Raw genomic sequence first — 24,856 nt, forward strand, 5'->3', positions numbered from 1 at the left:
AAAACAACAACAAAGTTTTTGGGTCCTATTTTCGTCTTTCTGGGACCTTTTTTCATTCAGCTTTGTCTTCACAAAAAGTAAATCGAAAATTTGAAAATCAAATTGGGGTCTAAATAATATTGGGGTCTAATTGCATTTTTCATTGGGGCTTTTTTGTACATGTTTAGGGCCCAAATGCAATCCAGTGCTTCACAGAAACAACAAATTGGGCTGAATTTTTGAAAGTTATTATTGAAAAAACGAAGAAAAATTAGGGTGAATTTCATAAATGTTATTAAGAACAAACAATAACTGCCAAAATTCCTTGGCAGTTTTGTCCGTGAAGCAAAGCGGACATAACTGCAAAAAAACGAGGAAATAACTCCGAACGATTTTGTTTTTAATTTCAAGGTTTTTTTTTTTCTTTTCGAAATTTTTCATTATTTTTATTATTTTAGAGAAGATGTTAGAATATAAACGGAATTGTACATTTGGGAAGGCTTAAGTGCAACCAATAGCGAAGTTTCCACAAAATCTTCTAGATTTCAGAATATTATTTAAAAATTAAATTATACCTGAATTTGTCAGTAGCAGTTCGGAGAAATTTTACCAGACTACGGTATTCGACAAAGACACAGTCGTATATACGAGTATATAATTTATTAAATTAGAAAAAAATTAAATCGGGAAATTTTTTAAGTATTTGCATTTCTTTACAAAAACTCTGTACTATTTCCATAGTAAATATATTTTTGTAAAAAATCGCGCGATTTATTTGCAATTTGTTAGAAAAATTCTGTATTTTTTAAATTTTTTTTACAAACATATTTTTGCCTGCGGCGCTTTTCGGTTTTATGAGAGTATTTGCATTTTTTTAGAAAAACTTTGTAATTCCAAAAATGTGAAAATGTTTTTGTAAAAATTCGAGCGATTTTTTCAAAAATATTTTGGTTGCGGCGGTTTTCGTTTTTAAAAAAGTATTTGCAATTTGTTAGAAAAACTTTGTATTTTCTAAAATAGTGAAAATATTTTTGTAAAAATTCGCGCGATTTTTTCACAAATATTTTCGGCTGCGGCGTTTTTCGGTTTTATAAAAGTATTTGTAGTTGTTTAGAAAAACTTTGTATTTTCAAAAACTGTAAAAATATTTTAAATGTAGTAAATAAATCGAGCTCGAGGTCTTGGATGGTTGTTGTTTTTATACCCTCCACCATAGTATGGAGGGTATATTAAGTTTGTCATTCTGTTTGTAACACATCGAACTAATCATTTGCGACCCTATAAAGTATATATATTCTTGATCAGGATAAAATTCTAAGACGATCTAGCCATGTCCGTCTGTCCGTCTGTCCGTCTGTCCGTCTGTCCGTCTGTCCGTCTGTCTGTCCGTCTGTTGTAATCACTCTAGCGTCCGCAATAATTGAGATAGAGTGCTGAAATTTTGCACCCGAGGGTCTTTTTTCCATAGGCAGGTCAAGTTCGAAGATGGGCTATATCGGTCCACTTTTTGGTATAGCCCCCATATAACGGTACCTCCGGATTTGAGGTATTTTGACGTTCTTCGCCACATTTGCAGACCGAATTAGCTATAATTTGGCAATTAGGGTTCCTAGTGATCAACAAACTTATATCCCAAAGGATATGGGCATAGGTCCATGTTTTGGTATAGTCCCCATATAACGGTACCTCCCGATTTTCGGTATTTTGAGAATTTTAGCCACAATTTTTAACCGAACTATCTGCAATTTGACATTTGAGGTTCTCAGTGGTCATGAAACATCTCCACGAAACATCGTCAACATAGGTCCATGTTTTGGTATAGCCCCCATTTAACGGTACCTCCCGATTTTCGGTATTTTGAGAATTTTAGCTACAATTTTTAACGGAACTAGCTGTAATTTGCCATTTGAGGTTCTCAGTGGTCATGAAACATCCCCACCACACATCGTCAACATAGGTCCATGTTTTGGTATAGCCCCCATATAACGGTACCTCCCAATTTTCGGTATTTTGAGAATTTTAGCTACAGTTTTTAACCGAAATAGCCGTAATTTGACATTTGAAGTTCTCAGTGGTCATAAAACATCTCCAACGAAACATCGTCAACATAGGTCCATGTTTTGGTATAGCCCCCATATAACGGTACCTCCCGATTTTCGGTATTTTGAGAATTTTAGCCACAATTTTTAACCGAACTATCTGCAATTTGACATTTGAGGTTCTCAGTGGTCATGAAACATCTCCACGAAACATCGTTAACATAGGTCCATGTTTTGGTATAGCTCCCATATAACGGTATCTCCCGATTTTCGGTATTTTGAGAATTTTAGCTACAATTTTTAACCGAAATACCTGTAATTTGCCATTTGAGGTTCTCAGTGATCATGCAATATCTCCACCAAACATCGTCAACATAGGTCCATGTTTTGGTATAGCCCCCATATAACGGTACCTCCCAATTTTCGGTATTTTGAGAATTTTAGCCACAATTTGTAACCAAACTATCTGCAATTTGACATTTGAGGTTCTCAGTGGTCATGAAATATCTCCACGAAACATCGTCAACATAGGTCCATGTTTTGGTATGGCCCACTTATAACAGTCCCTCCCGGTTTTCGGTATTTTGAGCATTTTAGTTACAATTTTTAACCGAACTAGCTGTAATTTGACATTTGAGGTTCTCAGTGGTCATGAAATATCTCCACGAAACATCGTCAACATAGGTCCATGTTTTGGTATAGCCCCCATATATCGGTACCTCCCGATTTTCGGTATTTTGAGAATTTTAGCTTCAATTTTTAACCGAACTATCTGCAATTTGACATTTGAGGTTCTCAGTGGTCATGAAACATCTCCACCAAGCATCGTCAACATGAGTCGTTGTTTTGGTATAGCCCCCATATAACGGTACCTCCCGATTTTCGGTATTTTGAGAATTTTAGCTGCAATTTTTTACCGAACTAGCTGTAATGATCGTTATTTTGAGAATTTTAGCTACAATTTTGTCTATTCAAAAATAATCGTCAATATAGGTCCATGTTTTGGTATATCCCCCCATACAACTGTGCCTCCCGATTTTCGGGAATTTTCAGTGGTCACGAAAATTCTTCACTAAAATTCGTCAACATGACTCCATTTTTGAGGGTCTACGTTGTTTTGATGAAACTACCCTCAATTTGACTCTTGAAGTTCCCTGCAGCTATAAAATTTTTCCACCAAAATAATTAAAGATAGGTTGACTCTTTGATATAGCCCCGTAGGTGGTACCTTTCACCTAGCTGAAAACATTTTTTTAGATTAGATTAGATAACACTGTGCAACAAAATGGAGGTGCAAGCCTGGGGCACGGAAAATTACTCTTGGGGAAGAAAGGCCTTGGTGAGTATATTATGAACCCCGAAGGACAAATTTTTGTTAGAGACCCTGTGGGCCATCAGGAATTAGCGTTATATCTTTGTTCACTGTTGCTTAAGTGCTCTACAAAAACAACAAACAAAGATATACTGCTAATTCATGATGGCTTACAGGGTCTCATGAAAAAACTTCATCACGCCATAACGCGGAAGTTCGACTCACGGCGCATCTGTCCTTCGGGGTTTTAATATACACACACTAAGGGCTTTCATCTCCAAAAGGAATTATCTCTGCCCCAACATTCGTGTTCACAGTGTAATTTAAGCAATAGTGGGAGACAGTAGGAGTCTATCCATTGTCGAAATGTTGTTCCACTTAAAATTGTAAAAGGACCCTAATTATTCCATTTTAATTAAGACTACTTTATGGTGGAGGGTATAAAAAGTTCGGCCCTGCCGAACTTAACGACTTTTTACTTGTTATTTATTCATTTTTTTATTCGATATTTCACCTTTCTTCGAAAGACATCATCAGGATAAGTAGTGATTAAAACTATTACAACAATAACAATAATTTCGCCAAGCACAAACGTCGACCTGTTGCTGCTGCCATCTGTTTCGTCACTGCTCGATTTATTTACTACATTTAAATTTTTTTCTTTCAAAAATATTTTCGACTGCTGCGCTTTTCGTCTATAAAAAATATTTGAATATGTTTACAAAAACTTTGTACTTCCTTAAATTGTGAAAATATTTTTAAAAATCAATTCAAACAGAATTAGACAATATGGAGAGTAGAAGTTTCAATATGTTAAAAAAAAATTATGAAAAAGTATAACCATCAATTAGTTAAATATTACAAACTATTGAATGAATATCTTCAAAAATCTTTTTTTGAAAATACACCCCAAATTTAGGACTTCATTTACACCCCAAATTTAAGTGAATATGGGGTGATATTGCATTTGCCAAATGCACCTCAATTTCATTTTGGCCCCAATAACATTTTGGGGCAAAATTTCCTAGTTTGGGGCCTTTTTGTATTGGGGCCATTTTTCAAATTAATTGTTATACCCTCCACCATAGTATGGAGGGTATATTAAGTTTGTTATACCCTCCACCATAGTATGGAGGGTATATTAAGTTTGTTATACCCTCCACCATAGTCTTAAGTTTGTTTTTATGTTTGTAACACACCGAACTAATCATTTGCGATCCTATAAAGTATATATTCTGTTGTAATCACTCTGGCGTCCGCAATAATTGAGATAGAACGCTAATATTTTGCACCCGATTATGAAGTTCGAAGACGGGCTATATTCAACGTTTTGGTATAGCCCCCATATAACGATACCACCCGATTTAAGGTATTTTGAGGATTTTAGCTACATTTTCCTCCCAAATTAACTCAAATTTGGCACTTAGAGTTTCAAGAGATCAAAAAATTTCTGCACCGAAAAAGCTGAAGATAGGTCCACGTTTTGGTATAGGTCTCATATAACGGTCCTCCCCATTTAAGGTATTTTTAGGCTTTTAGCTCTATTTTTTGACCAAAAAAGTCTCTACTAAAAATATCACGGTACCGCCCGATTTCAAGTATTTTGACGTTTTTAGCTAAATTTGCAGACCGAATTAGCTATAATTTTTCATTTAGGGTTCCCAGTAATCAAGAAACTTCTACAATAAAAACAAGTGAGCAAAGGCTATAGTCAAAACCGGGCCGACTATGTGATACCCTACACCACTACCCCTGTGCATAAGCTTTTCTCCCGTAAATATTTATTTTAGAGAGATACTAAAAAATACACCTATCTGGCCCTAATAATCACCAAACTTTCGTGACTTTCACGACCTGTAGCGTGATTACAAAAAATGAAAAAATGGGATGCAATGCCGACTTTTGCGATATCTTCGTTGTTTGACCACCTACGGCAACCGATTTTGCAGCAATGCAAAGAAAATCTTATCTTCTTCCATTGACAAATAAAACAAGTAAAAAAAGTTAAGTTCGGCCAGGCCGAACTTTTATATACCCTCCACCATAACATATTCTGATACTAAATATGGAATATTATTTTCTTTCCTGTGACCACGGATACTTAAAATACATCTAAAAATGTCGTCAATCGGGTGGCACCTTTATATGGAGCTATATCAAAGTATGGATCTGTGTTGAAAAATTTTTTTGTAGAAGTTTTGTTACCCCTGAGGACCTCAAATGTTGAATCACAGATAGTTCGGTTAACAAATGTAGCTGTACTCCTCAATAGCCCTAAAATCGGGTAGTAAAAAACTGCATCTAAAAATGTCTTGAATCGGGCGGCAAAACAAGGACCATAATAATTTAAGGGGAAGAAGTTCTGTGACCATTGGGAAGCTCAAGCGTTAAATTTCAGATAGCTCGGTGAAAACCTTGGCACAATTACCAAGGTAGTGGTAATTGTGTTCGAATATGAAGTGTCAAATGCCTTTATAAAAAATATTTTTGTTGTAATTTTCCCGGTGCCACTACCTGGTCGATATGCCTTGGTGAAAACATATATTGAAATTGTCAAAATACCTAAAATCGGAAGGTGCTGTTATATAGAGCTATACAAAAGCATGGATCTATGTTGACAACTGTTGGCGAAATGTCAAACTACAGATAGTTGGGTCAAAAAATTTGGATGGAATCCCCAAAACACCTAATATTGAGAGGTATATTTATAAAAACATAGACCTGTATTGACAATTTTCAGTGTGCCAAAAGTTTTTCAAAATGCCAAAAATTGGGAGAAGCCGTTATATGAGGTTTATAACAAAACAGGGACCTAAAGTGACCATTTTTGGTGGGGACGTCCCGTCATCACTGGGAACCTCAAATGTCAAATTATAGATAGTTCGGCCAAAAATGTAGCTAAAATCCCCAAAATGCAGAAATCGGCCTATACTAAAACATGGACCTATGTTGAAAGTCTTTGGTGGAGATGTTTTGTGACAAGTGGGAACCTCAAATGAAAAATTGCAGGTAGTTCGCAAAAAATATTGTAACTAAAATCCCCAAAATACCGAAAATCGGGAGGTAACGTTATATGGGGGCTATACCAAAACATTGGACCTATGTTGACGATTTTTGGTGGAGATGTTTGTGACCACTGAGAACTTCAAATGTAGAATTGCAGGTAGTTCGGCCAAATAATGTAGCTAAAATTCTCAAAATACCGAAAATCGGGAGGTACCGTTATATGGGGGCTATACCAATACATGGACCTATGTCCATGTCTTTTGGAATATAAGATTGTTGATCACTAGGAACGCTGAATGTCAAATTATAGCTAATTCGGTTTGAAAATATGACTGAAAACGGCAAAATACCTGAAATCGGGCGGTACGTTATATGGGGGCTATACCAAAACGTGGCCCGAGTTTTAAGACAATTGAAATAATCGCCAAAGCGAAAAATCGCATTTTTAGTTCGAGGATATAGCCCATCCTTGAACTTGACCTGTCTTCAAAGAAAAGCCGCATCTTCCCAAATAGGGATAGGTAATGGAAAGCAATACTCAATTTTTCGACTTTTCGATTTTGGTCTAAAACTAAAAATGCGATATTTCGCTCTGGCGATTATTTCAATTGTCTTAAAACTCGATTTTCGACTTTTTGATAATCGCAGAAAATCGATTATAATCGACTATTCGTCGATTTTCGAGTTTTCGTTTGAAACTGCAAAACCGCCAAAAGTGTAAAACCGCAAAATCAACCACATATGTATGAGCAAACTCGAAAATCTATCACCAGATAATTGATTATGGGATTTTCCCTCCAGACAAAAGTCGAGTACGATTTTTAGATTTTTGACTGCAAAAAGTCGATTGATCGGAAGTCGACTTACCTATCCCAATTCCCAAAATTTTAGCGTCCTATCCTATTCCGGCTCTTGAGTATTATCCGACCGTCACCAAAGTAAATATGCTTCTTACTCTCTAGTAATCACCTATCAAAACTGCGACCTGTAGCGTGATTACAATAAAATGAAAAAATGGAATGCATTATCGACTTTTGCGATATATCCGTTGTTGAACCACCTACCCCAACCTACTTTGCATCATTGTATACCCCTTATAGACGCTAAGATATTTGCTTTGGAATAAAAGGTTGACTTTTCCGCAAATAAGTTTTTTGCCCATTCCGACCCCTGAATATTGTCCGACCATCACCAAAATCTATAGGCTTGTTCCCCACCAAAATTTCGTAACGATCCGATCAAAATTGCGACCTGTAACGTGATTACAAGGTTAATATTGACAGACGCACGGACGGAGGGACGGACACACATAGCCAGATCGACTCAGCTCGTCGAGACATTCATTTTAGTGTATATAAGTATGGGTCTACGGCTATAATTTCGATGCGTTACAAACTTTTTGGCCAAAACCAACTTATAATACCCTCCTTACATAGTGGTTTAGGTTTATATATAAAGTAACCGAATTTTGACCAGTACGGCTTGTCTTAAGATATCACTTCTCGAGAAGTTTTACATGGCTAAAATACTTGGGAAATTCCGCCCACATTATGATGATGGATATTTTTGCCGCCGTTAAAAATGTAACGCCGCCTGGACTGGGAATCTAACCCGGCCATACAGAGTGCAAGACGCGTGTGCTGACCATTGCACTACGGTGGCACCTCATACACTATCGCACTAAAGATTTTAGTAGTCTTTGCAGAGTATTTTCCTCGCAAATTCTTTGAAGCACCGTTTTTATTTCAAAATATGTTTCATCCTAGTAAAAAAACGTTCCCGAAAACGAATTTCTCACCAGAATTTGTTTATGCAATTTCCCAACTATATTTCCCATAGTGGCATTTAAACAAAGTTGAGATAAAATGTCAGTGTCGCAGCATCAACATCAAACAACAGGTAGTCGTGGTATTTAAAATGACAATATTGAGACACCGTAACCGTATTACATTTATATACATAATCACGGAACTACAATCACTACAGTTACCTTGTTGAAACTTCGAATAGATAGCAGCAGGATTATTATGCGATGGCACACTTCCTTAACATTGTGAAACACTTAACCTCCACAAAATGTAATACCTCTACTTGACATTGCAAGAACTTTACAAAAGTTCTTAAAACCTTTGGGAGTGTTTGAATACTTAAAACGCCTTTCAGCAAAGTTTTCTTATTTTAGACATTTCCTTCTCTATTGGCATTGTTTGTCCGTCGTTTCCTTCGTCTTACGAAAGCCACTAGAAAGTAAACTAACCACCACCACCATCACCACTTACCAAGAAACCATGCAATCTACTTATACTGCCAGCTCTATGTCTAGTTGTCTACCTGTCTGTCAGCCATTCAATTAAACAATGGAATTAGCATACAGTGCTGCTCAAAACATTTGCAACTCAGATGCCTATATCACATTCAGCCTATTTTTAGGGACATTTTGAGTTTTGAAATATGTTTATTTTTGTTATTTGATTTTTTATTGACCATATTTTCAAGATTTAAAAAAGATTATTCAGTTATAAACACTTTTGTTTCAAAAATGTGTGAAATATCGGAGGAACACATGTTTTTGCCTGCTCAAAACATTTGCAACTCCGTGTTACGAATATCTATTAGTTTTTTTTTGCGAATTTTTGTATTGATTGGGATCAAATTGTTTTTAATCAGAAGAAGGGGGCAAAAAGCTTTCATGAGGAGTACATTTTATCCCACATATTTTTACTTCTGATAGACAAGTATGCCGAAAACAAGACATGTCTAATTTTTTTAAGAAAAACTTAAATTATGACCAGAAATGTTTAACAACGCTTTGCTAAAATATTATTTTTTGAAAATTGTGGATCCAACGAGGTCCAAAAATAAACATATGAACATTACAATATCTAAAACAGATTTGGATACCGCGTAAAAAGAACTAAAATCGCCATAAGATGGGAAGGAGATGCGAGGACTACAACATCTACTGCAGGGGATGACCAAATAATTATACGAATTATTAAGCAGATCTCTCAGAGGTCATCAACAGATGTTAAAAAAAGACTTGACACCGATAAATCTATACAAACACCTCCGATACATACCAAGGATACCGGTATACCAAAATAGGCAAATTTTGGGAAAGCAGTAAATTCCTGGAAAAATTGATTTTTTCATAGAAATTATGCAAGAAATGTGTGGTTATGTTTTTGGAGTAGTGAAACCGAGTACTTGGATTTAAATCAATATTTAAGTTATATGATTTGAAAAAAATTGATTGATCACCAGAACGAAGGACAATGAAATTTGTCCCCGTATACGAACAAGTTGACCCAAAATGTAGGAGGTGTTTTATATTGCCCTGAAGTTATTTTAATGGACAGAAATGGTACAGGATGCATGAGGTCGAGATATTTAACAGATCCAAGAACTAACCGGAAAGATAGCATGTCAAAATCGCACCATGTACACTCCAGAAGTGTCTTATAACATAATTTTTTGACATAATACCGCTTCTAAACGTATATATAACCACGTAAAACTAGTAATTTTTTGCAAATATGCTAAAGTTCTTATCGGACCCGATCAACTTAGGTAATCTAAATTCATATAGGAGGTCCGGGACTCTAATATGGACTCTATACTATTAAATATCGAATAAAACCTTGGTATTTAACAATTATCCTTAGAGCACAGGATTCCAAAGGATATATTAATTTATTTAGTTAAATGGTTTACTTTACGCTGTCTCCAGATAATAAATAAAATGTTTAATTCACAATATAATATCAAAACAAAAATTATTTCTTCAGATTTTGAATCAAATTTTCTCAGTTGCAAATGTTTTGAGCAGAACCAAAAGTGAGTTCGAGCATTGCATTGTATATTTTTTGTAAAATAAGTGCAATTTTTGCAAATTAATTTTTAAATATTTAAAAAGGATCCAATAAACAATCAATCTACAAAAAAATTTGCATTTCAAACCCACAAACTACCTCAGAACTACATAAAATATGAACGAGTCATTCTAGTTGCAAATGTTTTGAGCAGCACTGTAGCTGCCTCTCTGCCTGTCTGCAAGCTTCTTATAAAAGTGAAAGTATTCGTTGATATAAATAACACATTTCTCTACGAAATATTTCCAAAGTTAATCAAAAGTTTAAAATTTTCAAAAATATTACAAAAGGAAGTAGAAAATCAAATGTAAATATAACCTTTGTTTGGACTATTATTAGCCAAGGGTCTTATGTTTTGTTAGAAAACTCAAGCAACGATAAAAAGCAGGATGGACATTTTATGTTACACCATCAATTGGTGTTGAAACTATTCGAACACGAAAACTTGTGATTACAGTGGCATCAAGGTATAAGTTGGATAAAAGGGCGGAACCGACAAAACTTTAACAGTTTGTCACCGACACGTCAAGGCATTTTCCTCGGGACAGTAAAAAGTCGAATGCTGTAAATGCATGTATACACTTTTGCTGCAGAGTGTCTTCTTACCAAAGCACGGTGGGGCCAATGACAGGTTTTTGAAGCAAAAAGTCATTTTTTCAAGTCAGTGATTGAAATCAAATAATATCGGAAATATATTCTTAACACTTTCAATCCTCCAAAACCAAAAAATTACAATCTGCCAACGGTATTCTCGTAAATATATATATTTGGTGATATCAGCTAACAGTTATTGAAAAGCAATTTTGCGTATACTTGCGAATTAACAAAAAATCAATTTTCAGGGATTCCTATTCGACAAGTCGAACCGAGTAGACGTGTTTTTGGGAAAAAATAAATTAAATAATTTTCAAACTTCAAATATTTTAAATTTTATCTGTTTGGTAAAATTCTGAGAAATCTTTATTTTCCGAACACCAATTGAATCTTCCTACCCCCGATGAGCAACGTTAGCAAGTCGACTGGTAATAAGAAGCCACCTGACAAGAGTTTGGTTGATGGTAATCCGCCCAAAGATCATATAAAACATGTGAAATCTAATGTTCAGATGGCAAAAACAACAATGTTTGATGAAAGGAGATGTTTAGACCCTCCCAGTACCGAATCAACTTTTGATATGGATGTTTTAGATGCATCAGCTACTGATAATGCTGTAATGCAGTGCAAATCTAGTGACCAAGAATTTATTCGTGTTGAAAGTAAAAGAAAGCGTCATAATAGCAATAGCGATACAGATGTCTTAAACAGTTTCTCAGTTAATGAAGCAAAGAGTACAGCTCCAAAAGGATCAATGGCGAATGCATCCAATAAAGCAATTACAAATCTAGGCCAGAACAGGTTTTCTATATTGCAAGACTTTGTCGTTGGCGATATAAATTCTAACTTACCCACACAAAAGAAAGTCAATCCTGGAAAACCTAACAAAGAACCTAAGAATGTTTCCGTCAAATTTTGTCCTCCTATATTTTTGCGAAATGTAGACATTAAGGGCATGATTGACCAGTTAAATTCTCGAACCCCCAAGGTAAATTTCAAATTTGTGAACAAAAGTAGATATAGAAGCAAGTTATACTTGGAAGACCCACATCTCCATTCTGAAATGATGCAAGTGCTACGGGATCAAGGTAAGGATTCTTATTCTTATACGCCAAAAGAGTTTAAAAGGGTAACCTTAATTTTACGTGGACTTGCTCTCGGCACCAAGGAAAGTGATGTACAAACCTTTTTTAATCAATCTGATCCCGACATTATCGAGTCTGTAGTTAAATTTCAAACAACTCATTCAAAACGCAATAATTACGATACTGGGCTTTTTCAAATAACTTTATTTCCCGGTAAAAAAATTGGTGATATATCTCACCGAACGTTAGTTTTAAAACAAACTGTTTTCTGGGAACATCCGAATTCTCATTTTAGGGAAATTCAGTGTAAACGGTGTCAGAAATGGGGCCATATTGCTAGAAATTGCAGCAGACCATATGCTTGCGTAAAATGTGACTCAAGTCACGAACCAGGTAAATGCGTTCAGGATCAGAAAAATGAGGGTCCTAAATGTATTAATTGCGGTGAATTGGGCCATCCCGCAAATTGGAGGGGGTGTTCAGCTTTCAAAAAATACCAGGAATATAAGAATAGAATATTAAAAGAAAGCCAAGAGAGGAAAAAATTGGCCGCCGAAAATGTTAGTCGCGCTATTACTCAGTCTGGCTTTGTAAATAAAGGGAAGTCATTTGCTTCTTGTTTTGAAACAACAGCCAATAAAAACTTGTCACATTCTACTACCAATCGCCCAAGTACATCTCCTATAATTACAGAGTTTTTGGAAATAGCTAAACTCATTTGTGGCTCAGAGGTGCTATCTTTAGAAGATAGAATTAAAAATTTTTTGAATAATTATAAAACATTGTCAAAGGAACAAGCAAAAAAAGAATGTTTGTTATTATTGAAAGAAGTTTATGACTCTTATGATAAATAAAACTATAAAATTTATGACATTCAATGTAAGATCCCTTGTGGATTCTAGTAGAAGAATTGAATTAAGCGACGTTTTACGTCGCAATAAAATTGACTTCGGTTTTATTCAGGAAACTCATTTAAAATTTCGTAAGAATGTAAAATTAGATCAATATTCTTTCATAAGGGACGATAGTGCTCAGGGGATTGGTATTGCTATAAAAGATTCGATTACTTATTCAAGGATCAATATTCCAGACTTACCTTTTCCAAATATCTTCATAAAGGTTGATTTAAATTTTAACGGCTCCTTTAAGAGACTTCTTCTTGGCTGTATATATTGGCCATCAAATTTAAATTCTGCTTCATTAGCTGCAGGACTTTCATCCATAATTACCTTTTCACATAATTTTGATGGATTAGTAATTGGTGGCGACTTTAACGCCAAGAATTCGTTTTGGGGTGATAACCTCCCCAACTCGAATGGAATCGCTCTTAACAATTGGTTAATTCTTAACTCGCTGTACATCACAAGAATTTGTGATACAAAACCAACTTATCCGAATGGCTCCTCATTTTTAGACCATTTCTTGGTAAGTTCTAGCTTACTAAATGTTTCAAATCCAAATTATGAGACAAAATGTTTGTCCGGTTTCTCTGATCATTTCCCATTGGAACTTAGCCTTCGTTTCAGTGACTTTCAATACCTTCTAAAAGTTCCCCGAACCTATAGATCATATGAGGAGACAAATTGGAATAATTTTCGAGATGATATCACCTCAAGCTTATCAGAAGATTTCCCTCCACTTCACCGGAATCTTAATAATAGTGAGATAGATGAATACATTAATTCTTTTTCATCATCAGTTGATTTGATTGCTGAAAGGCATTCAGTAACGATGAACGTAAAGGCAAAGAGTTTTATTCCTTCGTTAAACATACGAAAGTTACTCCGGATTAAGTATGATATGCAAAAAAAGTTAAAGAACATTTACCATCGTACCTTAAATAGGAGGCATCCCGAGTATGTTTTAATTTCAAAGCAAATTCAACTACTAGGAATAATTATCAAGGAACAAGTAAGCTTGGAACAAGCGGAACGTCTAAATAGTCGACTTAAAAACATAAGGCCAGGCCCAACAGCGTTTAAAGAAATTTATAACATCACTGGGTGCAAACGCTCATCTTGTTTGAGGCAAGTTTCTGTAGCAGGTGCAGTAAGGGACGGCTCAGATGGACTTGCTATTTTAAAGGATCATTTTACATCCGTTTATCAATCCTCTCCTCCGAATAGAGACGAGTCGGAAATAGCACCAACTATTGATAGAGTTTTAGCAGGTTCATCTGAACCTTTATGCACGTTTGATGTGAATTCATCGTCATTAATCAATTCAAATTTAGCTTTTACATCTTTAAATCAAGTTAAGGATGAAATTAGCTTATTAAATAATAAGAGATCCTCGGGCCCTGACAACATATCAAATTACTTAATTAAAAAACTACCCACTAAAGCTTTGGAATTTTTAACCATAATTTTCAATAACTGTATTAACAACTGTTATTTTCCCAATACTTGGAAAGTGGCAAAAATAGTTCCCATCGTAAAGAAACCCGGAAACTATGATGTTAACAATATAAGACCAATTTCGATGCTTTCAAACCTTGGTAAATTGTTAGAAAAAATAATTATGCAAAAAATGAAAGACGATGTGGTAAACGAATTTATTCCAGAATACCAGTTCGGGTTTAAAAAAGGTCACTCAACTACTCATGCGCTACTAAAATTCCATAATGACGTTATAGAGAATCTTAGGGATCGTAAATGTACAGTTGCTGTCTCCCTTGACATTGAGAAGGCCTTTGATCACGCATATCATAATGGAATACTTTTCAAATTAATAAACATTGGGTTTAATGGACACATTATAAAGCTTCTTCACAGTTTTTTCAATAACAGAAAGTTCTTTGTGGAGTTTGATGGTCTTAGTAGTTCTCTTGGAAATGTTGATTGTGGTGTTCCACAAGGATCAGTTATGGCACCTTTTTTGTATACTGTGTTTATTCACGATTTTCCACACACTCTTGATGACTCGAAAGGTATATTATACGCAGATGATTCCTTATTATATGCGCATGCGGAATCTCCCTTCGTTGCTCTATCCAAGGTTCAGCGACATCTGTCATTAGTTAACGATTTCTATGTTTCCTGGGGTATAAAAATTAACGTTGGGAAATGTGAGGCATTATGCCTTAGAAATGCGTCCGGCAAATGTGCTAGATTTGTTGTTCCGGAAAGCAAATTGTTGAAGCTAGTTTTAAATGGAAACGAAATTCCATTTAAAGTCAATTTCAAGTATTTAGGAGTCCATTTTAATAAGTTGGTGAAATTTAACGAACACGCTCGATTAATGCTTCGGAGAGCTAATAAAGTGAAGGGGTCGTTGTCAGTAATTTTGTGTAACAGATCTACTCCTACTGCGACAAAACTTTTAATATATAAGACATGTATACGTCCAATTTTGATGTACGCTATTCCAATTTGGTTCAGCGTTTCTCCTACGGTGATTCGAGAGTTTGAGATATGTGAAAGAAAGGTGCTCAGGCAGTGTTTGAATAAGAGTTACCAGAATCCAACAAAAAGATATTCCAATTTGCATATTTATTCGGAATCTTCCATTATACCTATTGGTTTGTATGCTCTAAGTCTTCTTAAGCGGTTTGTTGAGTCATTGTCAAACCACGAAAACAGTTTAGTTAAAGACGTCTATATTAATCAACGAGAATTTGGCTGGTCAGATGTGTATTATCTGTCACCTGTTGGTGTTTTAAGAGAAAACATTCCACATGAATTTGACTATTCAGCTTCGCTTTCGTCAGATTTTTACTCCCTTTCAACCCCTAACACTCACAGAGGTTAGCACTTTAGTATAGTATTAGTATATATATGTATGTATATATGTGTATATGTATATATATATATATATATATATATATATATATATATATATATATATATATATATATATATATATATGTGTATGTGTACATATATACATATATATGGTTAGTTTTTATTAGTTTTTAGTTGTAAGTTTTTAGTTTTAAGTTTAACTTATGGGGATTTCCACAACAAAATTGTCAAAATGTCGGGAGCAAGCATTGAATTTCAATTTACACCACAATAATTGTTATAACTTATCACAAAAGCAAGTAGCTCATGCCATTACACATTAATTAAAATAATACAAAATAGTTTTAAGATTTCCTTGTCACATGCTAATTGTAACTGTTCAAACATTATATAAGTCTCAATAAATATATCTTGAATCTTGAATCAATTTTCAGGATTCGTAAAACTTAAAATTGTGGATATTTTTAATTTCTGAGAAATTTAATAGAGGTGTCAAAGACAACTACATGATGGGAGTTAAACAACAAATTAATAAATTTTTTTTTTGTGCGCGAGAAAAGACCAAAGTCGGACGGGGCCGATTATGTGATACCCTATCTTATGAACTTAACATTAAATATGGTGAAAATATATTTGCATCAAAATTAGACAGAATCTGCGTATTTGGTGCACCGAATACCTCAAATCGCAAATCTATATGGAAGCTATATCCAAATCTGAACCGATTTCAGTATAATTTGGCAAACTGTTTTCTAGTGCAAATTCCGTCATACATTCCAAATTTCATTAAAATTGGACAGACATAGCGTGGTTGGTGTACCAAATACCTAACATCCGAAGAATATATACACACATATAACATGGACATGGCTTCAACCCATTTTCATCTATTTTTTAACATAAATATAGCCACAGCTTCCTCGCAAATTATCTTTTAAGGCCAATATTTTTTGCCACGTCCAAAAACATTTCATTTTATCCGAAAATATTTAATTTGTATAATATACAATCACGAGTCGCGCGTTCTAAAAGGGTAAACCTTGGCTTCAGCTATGTTAAATTTTCAAAAATATTGGTGATATATATATATATATATATATATATATATATATATATATAAATATCCGCGTTGCTGGCCCGTCGTTTTGGATTTTCATGTAAGGCTTAGTAATCTATCTAATACTGATACCTCTAGATATTCGAACAGAATTGACGATATATCGACGTTTTGGTATGGCCCTCATGCAATGGTATCTCCGGATGTAAAATAGAAATTTACTTTAATTAAAGCCTCCACCATAATATGAAGGGTATAATTAACTTTATGATTCTGTTTGTAATACATCGGAATATTCGTCGGAGAACATATTAAGTATATATTCGTGATCAAAATAAGTGAATATAACGATGTCCATCTAACTGTTGAAATCAAGATACAGCTCTCGATATTTAACATAGAGCTTATCAATTTGGTGCAGAAGTTTATATTTTTGCTCGTAGCCTGTTTGGTATTGAAAATTGGTTATATCAGTCCACATTTTGATATAGCACCGACTGACCGCCCGATTTTCGGAATCTTCAAGGTTTTAGCCGCAATATCCTACCGAAATTACAATACTCTGGAGTTTAGTCCCCCTTAGAGGCATAAAGCATTTTTGCAAAGGATTATCAGCATAGGTCCACGTTTTGATAGAACTACCCTAGAACGGTACCGCCCGAGTGTCGATATTTTGGAGGTTTTAGTCTCATTATCCCTCCGAAATGGCTGCAATTTGGTATTTAGTATTCAGTGTGGGTATAAAACATAGAATATTCGGTGCAGGTCCAGGTTTCTTAATAGTCTTCATTGAACGATACTTCTTCGATCTTCGGTATTTTTAAGTTTATAGCCACCTTATTCATTAGAAATGGCTATAATTGGTACTTAGTCTCCCTTGGGGATATAAACCAATTCTGCAGAGAATTATCGGCATATAGGACGGTACCTCCTGAGGTACGATAATTTCGAGCTTTTATTCTCATTATCCCACCGAAATGGCTATGGCAATTTCGTGTGTTGTCTTCATTGTGGGTATAAAAGATTCCCGCATAGAATATTCGGTAGAAGTTTTTTATGTAGCCTTCATTGAACGATACCTTCCGATTTTCAATATTTTCAAGGTTTTAGCGGCATTATTCAACAGAAATTGCTATATTTGGTATTTAGTCTTCCATGGAGGTAACAAATATTTTAGCAGAGAATTGTCGGTATAAATCCATGTTTTCATTCATAAAACGATACCTACAGATTTTTTGGGGATTTTGAATGTTTTAGCCACATTATTCAACCGGAATAGCTTAAACCTGATTTCAATATAATTTATGGGGCGTGCATTAAAGTTGGGACCGGTCGAACTTAACGTCGTTTTTACTTCTTGTTAACAGAGAGATGTTTTATTGAATACGTTATTATTTTGCACTTCTAAACATGAAAACATCTATCTATATATATAAAATAGAAAAATGTTTGTATGTTTGTTTGTTTGTTTGTTTGTTTGTTTGAAATTTATGGACTCAAAAACCGCTGAACCGATCTTGCTGAAATTTTCAGGGTATATTACTACATCGCCTGAAAGTAACATAGGCTATAAAAAGTTTCGAAATTCCGCTCTGATCCGGAGATATAACATCAGAATCGGAGGAACCTCCAAAAAAAATTTAAACTTTGTATGCAAATATCTATAGAACGGTTACAGATACAGACTCCAAATTTGAAATGTGTGATGGACTTTAGCCTAAAAATAAATTTGCCAAAATATATTGAAATCGGTCCAGATTTGGATATAGCTCCCATATATATTTTCGTCCGATTTCAAGTATTTGATATACCACACACGCTATATATGTCCGATTTCAATGAAATTTGGAATATATGACGAAATTTGAACTATAAATAAATGTGCCAAAATATATCGAAATCGGTTCATATTTGGATATAGCTCCCATATATAGTTTTGACCGATTTCAGGTATTTGATGCACCAAACACGTTATATGTGCCCGATTTCAATGAAATTTGAAATGTGTGACGGAATTTAGCATATAAATAAATGTTCCAAAATATATCGAAATCGGTTCAAATTTGGATATAGCTCCCATATATAGTTTTGATCGATTTGAGGTATTTGATGCACCAAACCCGTTATATGTGCCCGATTTCAATAAAATTTGGAATGTGTGACGGAATTTGGCCTATAAATAAATGTTCCAAAATATATCGAAATCGGTTAAGATTTGAATATAGCTTCCATATATATTTTTGACCGATTTGAGGTATTTTATGCACAAACACGCTATATGAGACCGATTTCAGTGAAATTTGGAATGTGCGACGGAATTTGGACTATAAATAAATATGTCAAAATATATCGAAATCGGTTCAGATTTGGATATAGCTCCCATATATATTTTGGACCGATTTGAGGTATTTGATGCAGCAAATACGCTATATGAGCCCGATTTCAGTGAAATTTCGAATGTGTGATGGAATTTGGTTAAAAAATAAATCTGGCAAATTATATTGAAATCGGTTCAAATTTGAATATAGCTACTGTATATATTTTCGGCCCATTTTGTGTGTTTGATATCCCCCCCACACGCTATGTATTTACAATCTTCTATATATATAAAATAGAAAAATGTTTGTATGTTTGTTTGTTTGAAATTTATAGACTCAAAACCCGCTGAACCGATCTTGCTGAAATTTTCAGGGTATATTACTACATCGCCTGAAAGTTACATAGGCTATAAAAAGTTTCGAAATTCCGCTCTGATCCGGAGATATAGCATCAGAATCGGAGGTACCTCCAAAAAATGTAAACTTTGTATGCAAATATCTATAGAACGGTTACAGATACAGACTCCAAATTTGAAATGTGTGATGGATTTTAAATAAATGTGCCAAAATATATCGAAATCGGTTCAGTTTTGGATATAACTCCCATATGGATTTTCGTACGATTTTAAGTCTTTGATGTACTAAACACGCAATATATGCCCGATTGCAATGAAATTTGGAATATGTGACGGAATTCGGCCTATCACTAAATGTGCCAAAATATATCGAAATCGGTTCATATTTGGATATAGCTCCCATATATATTTTCGTCCGATTTCAAGTATTTGATGCATCAAAAACACTATATATGTCCGATTTCAATGAAATTTATAATGTGTGACGAAATTTGAACTATAAATAAATGTGCCAAAATATATCGAAATCGGTTCATATTTGGATATAGCTCCCATATATAGTTTTGACCGATTTGAGGTATTTGATGCACCAAACCCGTTATATGTGCCCGATTTCAATGAAATTTGAAATGTGTGACGGAATTTGGGTTATAAATAAATGTTCCAAAATATATCGAAATCGGTTTAAATTTAGATATAGCTCCCATATATAGTTTTGACCGATTTAAGGTATTTGATGCACCAAACACGTTATATGTGCCCGATTTCAATAAAATTTACAATGTGTGACGGAATTTGGCCTATAAATAAATGTTCCAAAATATATCGAACGGTTAAGATTTGAATATACCTTCCATATATTTTGACCGATTTGAGATATTTGATGCACAAACACGCTATATGAGCCCGATTTCAGTGAAATTTGGAATGTGTGACGGAATCAATATACACTCCGGTTCATCTGAATAGATACAGCAATATTTGTCTACAAATACCGTTATATCTGACGAAAGGAGAGGAATTGTAAATTATAATTTTGTGGACATATAGAGTATATAGCAGCCGATATTTTCAATACCTAACATGTTTCACATATGCGTTATAACGGTACTTTTTACTCGCTTTATGAAAAAATACCAAAATATTAGCATTTTTTAATGGTTCACCAGGATAGAACCACCCTAAGAATTTACACAAATCCTTTGTTAGATGTGATAAACTTTAACAAAAAACTATTTATAATTATAAATAAATGACGTTAGTGTTGATTGACAACAAATATTGTGCAAAAATTTGTATTAGGGTCTTGAAATTTGATGAAAATCGAGGCTTACAGCTCCAAAAAATTTTTTTAATGAAGAAATCGGTAGAAACAATTTATAAAGTCAAAATTGTATACTGAATTATGTTCAAAATGTTCTATACTACATGAAAATTACAAAAAAGTCACATTTGATAGGTTTATGAGTCCGAAACAGAGGAAATATGGTAAAGATAATCCAAAATTCTACCTTTCCAATCCAAAATTTGATATTTTATCTCAGGAAAATGAATGCAAACCGATGGCCTGGAATAACAATAGGCTATATAATTTTTTGCAATTTCGCATTGATCTGGAGATATAAAATCAAAACCGGAGGTACCTCCAAAAAATTTAGATTTTGTATGCAAATATCTTTAGAACTGTTACAGATACAATCTCCAAATTTTGTTTGTGTGACGGAATTTGATGCAGAAATAAATTTATAAAATTATATTCAAATCGGTTCAGATTTGGATATAGCTCCCACATACATATATTTTCGGCCGATTTCCTTATTTATGTACCAAACACGCTATATAAGTCCAATTTCGCTGAAATTTTACATTTCTGACGGAATTTGTTTTAGAAATAAATGTGCCAAATAATATCAAAATCGGTTCAGATTTGGATATAGCTCCCATACACATATATTTTCGGCCGACATCCTTATTTTATGCACCAAACACGCTATATATGTCCAATTTCGGTGAAATTTTGAATTTCTGACGGAATTTGTTCTAGAAATAAATGTGCCAAATTATATTGAGATTGGTTCAGATATATTTTCGTCCGATTTACTGTATTTTATGCACCAAGCACGCTATATATACAGAACTTGGTCTAAAATAAATGTGCCAAATTATATCGATTATATCGGTTCAGATTTGGATACAGCTCCTTATATATTTTCGGCCGATTTCCTGTATTTTATGCACCAAAGTCGCTATATATGTCCAATTTTGGTGAAATTTGGAATGCGTAACGGAATTTGGTCTAGACATAAATGTGCCAAATCATATCGGTTCAGATTTGGATGTATTTTTGGCCGATTTTCTATAACTGATGCTTCAAATGTGTCCAATGTCGCTGAAATTTGAGATGTCTGACGGAATTTGTTCCAAAAATAAATTATATCGAGGCCGGTTTAGATTTGGACACATTATATATGCCCAATTTCACTGAAATTTGGAAAGCGTGACGGAATTCGTTCTAGAAATAAATGGGAATCGGTTCAGATTTAAATATAGCTCCCACATATATTTTCGGTTGATTTTCTTTATACGTATATTTTCGGACGATTTCCCGTATTTGATTAACCAAACGCGCAATATATGTCCAAATTCGTTGAAATTTGGAATGTGTAACGGAATTTGGCCTAGACATAAATGTGCGAAATTATATCCAAATCGGTTAAGATTTGCATATAGCTCTCATATATATTTTCGGACGATTTCCTGTATTTTATGCACAAAACACGCTATGTATATTCAAATTCAATGAAATTTGGAATGTGAGACGGGATTTGGTCTAAAAATAAATTTGACAAATTATATCGAGATCGGTTCATATAGGAATATAGCTGCCATATATATTTTCGGTCGATTTCATGTTTTTGTTACGTATGTTAATTTTCAATGAAAATTTGAAGACTTAGCAGTCAGTAGAAGTCATCATTATTTACAGCAGTACTTATAGTTTGGAAGGAATTGACCAATGCTACAGCTTTTTAGTATCATATCTTTGAGAGACTTCTTAAGATATATGTTTTATGATGATATATCTAAATCATTTGTAATACTTATAGGCAGAAATGCTTTCGGAGGAGTGTTACCTCCTGAAACATACAAAAATACCATAGTAGCTCCATAACAACCCTGAATAGGTATATAACGTCTTCATATCTCCTATATTTATTCGTTAAAATATTAAAAACGTTAATATAATTATGGCAATCAATTATATTTTATCGTAGTCGGGCAGCAAAGCGCACCGGGTTCAGCTAGTGATTCATAAAAATGACTTCAAAATGTTATTGGGTTTATCTAGACTTTGCTGTATTAGAAAAAAAACGTGGTCTCGATCAAGTTATTCCAAGCACTGAAGTCAATGTTCATGCCATGTTTGCTGTCTTACTTACTAAATTTGTAAATCTAATCAGTATGAATAAAGCTTTCAAAAATTGGACGCAATCGCGGTATTCTGCTTCCAAAACACCCATTAAAGGCAGAGGCCACAATTGCAATTGTATTAAGTACCAATACGTCTAATAATCTCTGATATTTAGCGATTTGTTAAAACCCGTTGTTGGGGAGGTCCCACACACCCTCCATTTCCGGTATTCTACCATCTTATGAACCTACACTCAATTTCATCCAATTCGGTCCAGCCGATTCGGAAGTTTGATTTAGAAAATCGTGTCAGTCTTAAAGAACCCCATATACATTTAGATAGGTTAAAGATGAACCGAATTAAGACGTTCTAGTTATTTAACCATCTTTGAAATTATGTTTTGCCTGATATCTCAATCGATTTTTTGGAATTTCGGTCAAGGGACATTTAACGTTATTTGGGTTGTACTGTATTCCAAAATGTGGGATTGATCGCGCTTTTCCAGTTATTGAAGCCAGCGTTTTCGTAGTCACGCTTACTAAAATTAAGGACATTACCTACAATTATACATTTTTAGAAAATTGGGCTGACCGCGATATTCCACTTCGAGATGACCACTCAGGATCAAGACAGTTATTACCACAGTATTGCAATCAATTTTTAAACCATACGTTCCAAATTATTTTTGATTTCACGTTTTCTTAAAACAAACTGTAAACAAATTGTAAACCAGTATAAAAACAAGTGAGCAAAGGCTATAGTCGGGACGGGACCGACCATGTGATACCCTACACCACTACCCCTGTGCATAAGCTTTTCACTGGTAAACATTTCTTTTAGGGAATATAAACCGACTACCACCAAAAATAATATGCCTCTTTGTCTCTGGGACCCCCATAAGCAACCAAAATTTCGTGACCATCCGATCAAAATTACGACCTGTAGCTTGATTGCAAAAAAATGAAAGAATTGGATGCATTACCGACTATTGTGGTATCTCCCTTGTTTGACCACTTTCGCCAACCTGTTTTACACCAATGTAAAGGTAATATTTTCTTCTTCCATTGACAGGCTTTGTCGTTGGAATACCCCTACTAGAAGCCAATATATTCACAAAGAATAAAACTTTGAATTTGTCTCCAAATGAGTTTTTCCCCATTCCGACCCCTAAATATTATCCGGCTATCACCAAAATCAATAGGCTTCTTCTTACGTGGGACCCGCATCAACTCCAAAAAATTTGCGACGATCTGATTAAAATTGCGACCTGTAGCGTGATTACAAACAAATCGGAAAATGGGATGCATTACCGACTATTGCGATATCTCTGTTGTTTGGGCAGCTACGACAACCTACTTTACATCGTTGTAAATGTGATATTTTCTACTTTCCTCGCCAGGTTTTGCTTTTGATATACCTCTTAAAGAAACTGAGATATTGGCTTTGAAACAAAACGTAGACCTTTTCTCCAAATAAGTTTTTGCCCATTCCGACCCTTGAATATTATCCGACCATCATTAAAATCAGTAAGCTTCTTCCTCTGTGGGACCCCCATTAACCCCTAAACTTTCGTGACGATCCGATCAAAATTGCGACCTGTGGCGTGATTACAAAAAATCGGAAATGGGATGCATTATCGACTATTGCCATATCTCTGCTATTTGACCACCTATGACAACCTAATTTACATCGTTGTAAAGGTGATATTTTCTTCTTTCCTTGCAAGATTTTGCTTTTGATATACCTCTTAAAGAAACAGAGATATTGGCTTTGAAATAAAACGTTGACCTTTCTCCAAAAAAGTGTTTACTCATTCCGACCCCTGAATATTATCCGACCATCACCAAAATTAAAATGCTTCTTCATCTGTGAGACCCCCATTAACCCTGAAATTTTCGTGACGATCACATCAATATTGCGACCTGTAGCGTGATTTCCAAAAAAATAGAAAAATGGGATGTATTACCGACTGATGCAATATCTCCGTTAGTTGGTCACCTACGCCGACCTGGTTTGCATCATTGTAAAGACGGGATCCTCTACTTTTATAGTCAGGCTTTGCTTTTGGAAAATTTTCAACCAA

The 24,856-nt window shown here is 34.6% G+C and overlaps 1 protein-coding gene across 3 annotated transcripts in view; it reads left to right on the top strand.

Moving 5' to 3' along the window:
- Positions 1–24,856, top strand: part of bma (SCY1-like protein bma) — a 406,156-nt gene that overhangs the window by 196,800 nt on the left and 184,500 nt on the right. The gene's annotated exons all lie outside the window — the stretch shown is intronic.

The sequence above is a fragment of the Musca autumnalis genome, unplaced genomic scaffold, assembly GCF_047663935.1.
Source record: "Musca autumnalis isolate F117 unplaced genomic scaffold, ASM4766393v1 scaffold_4, whole genome shotgun sequence".
NCBI lineage: Eukaryota > Metazoa > Arthropoda > Insecta > Diptera > Muscidae > Musca > Musca autumnalis.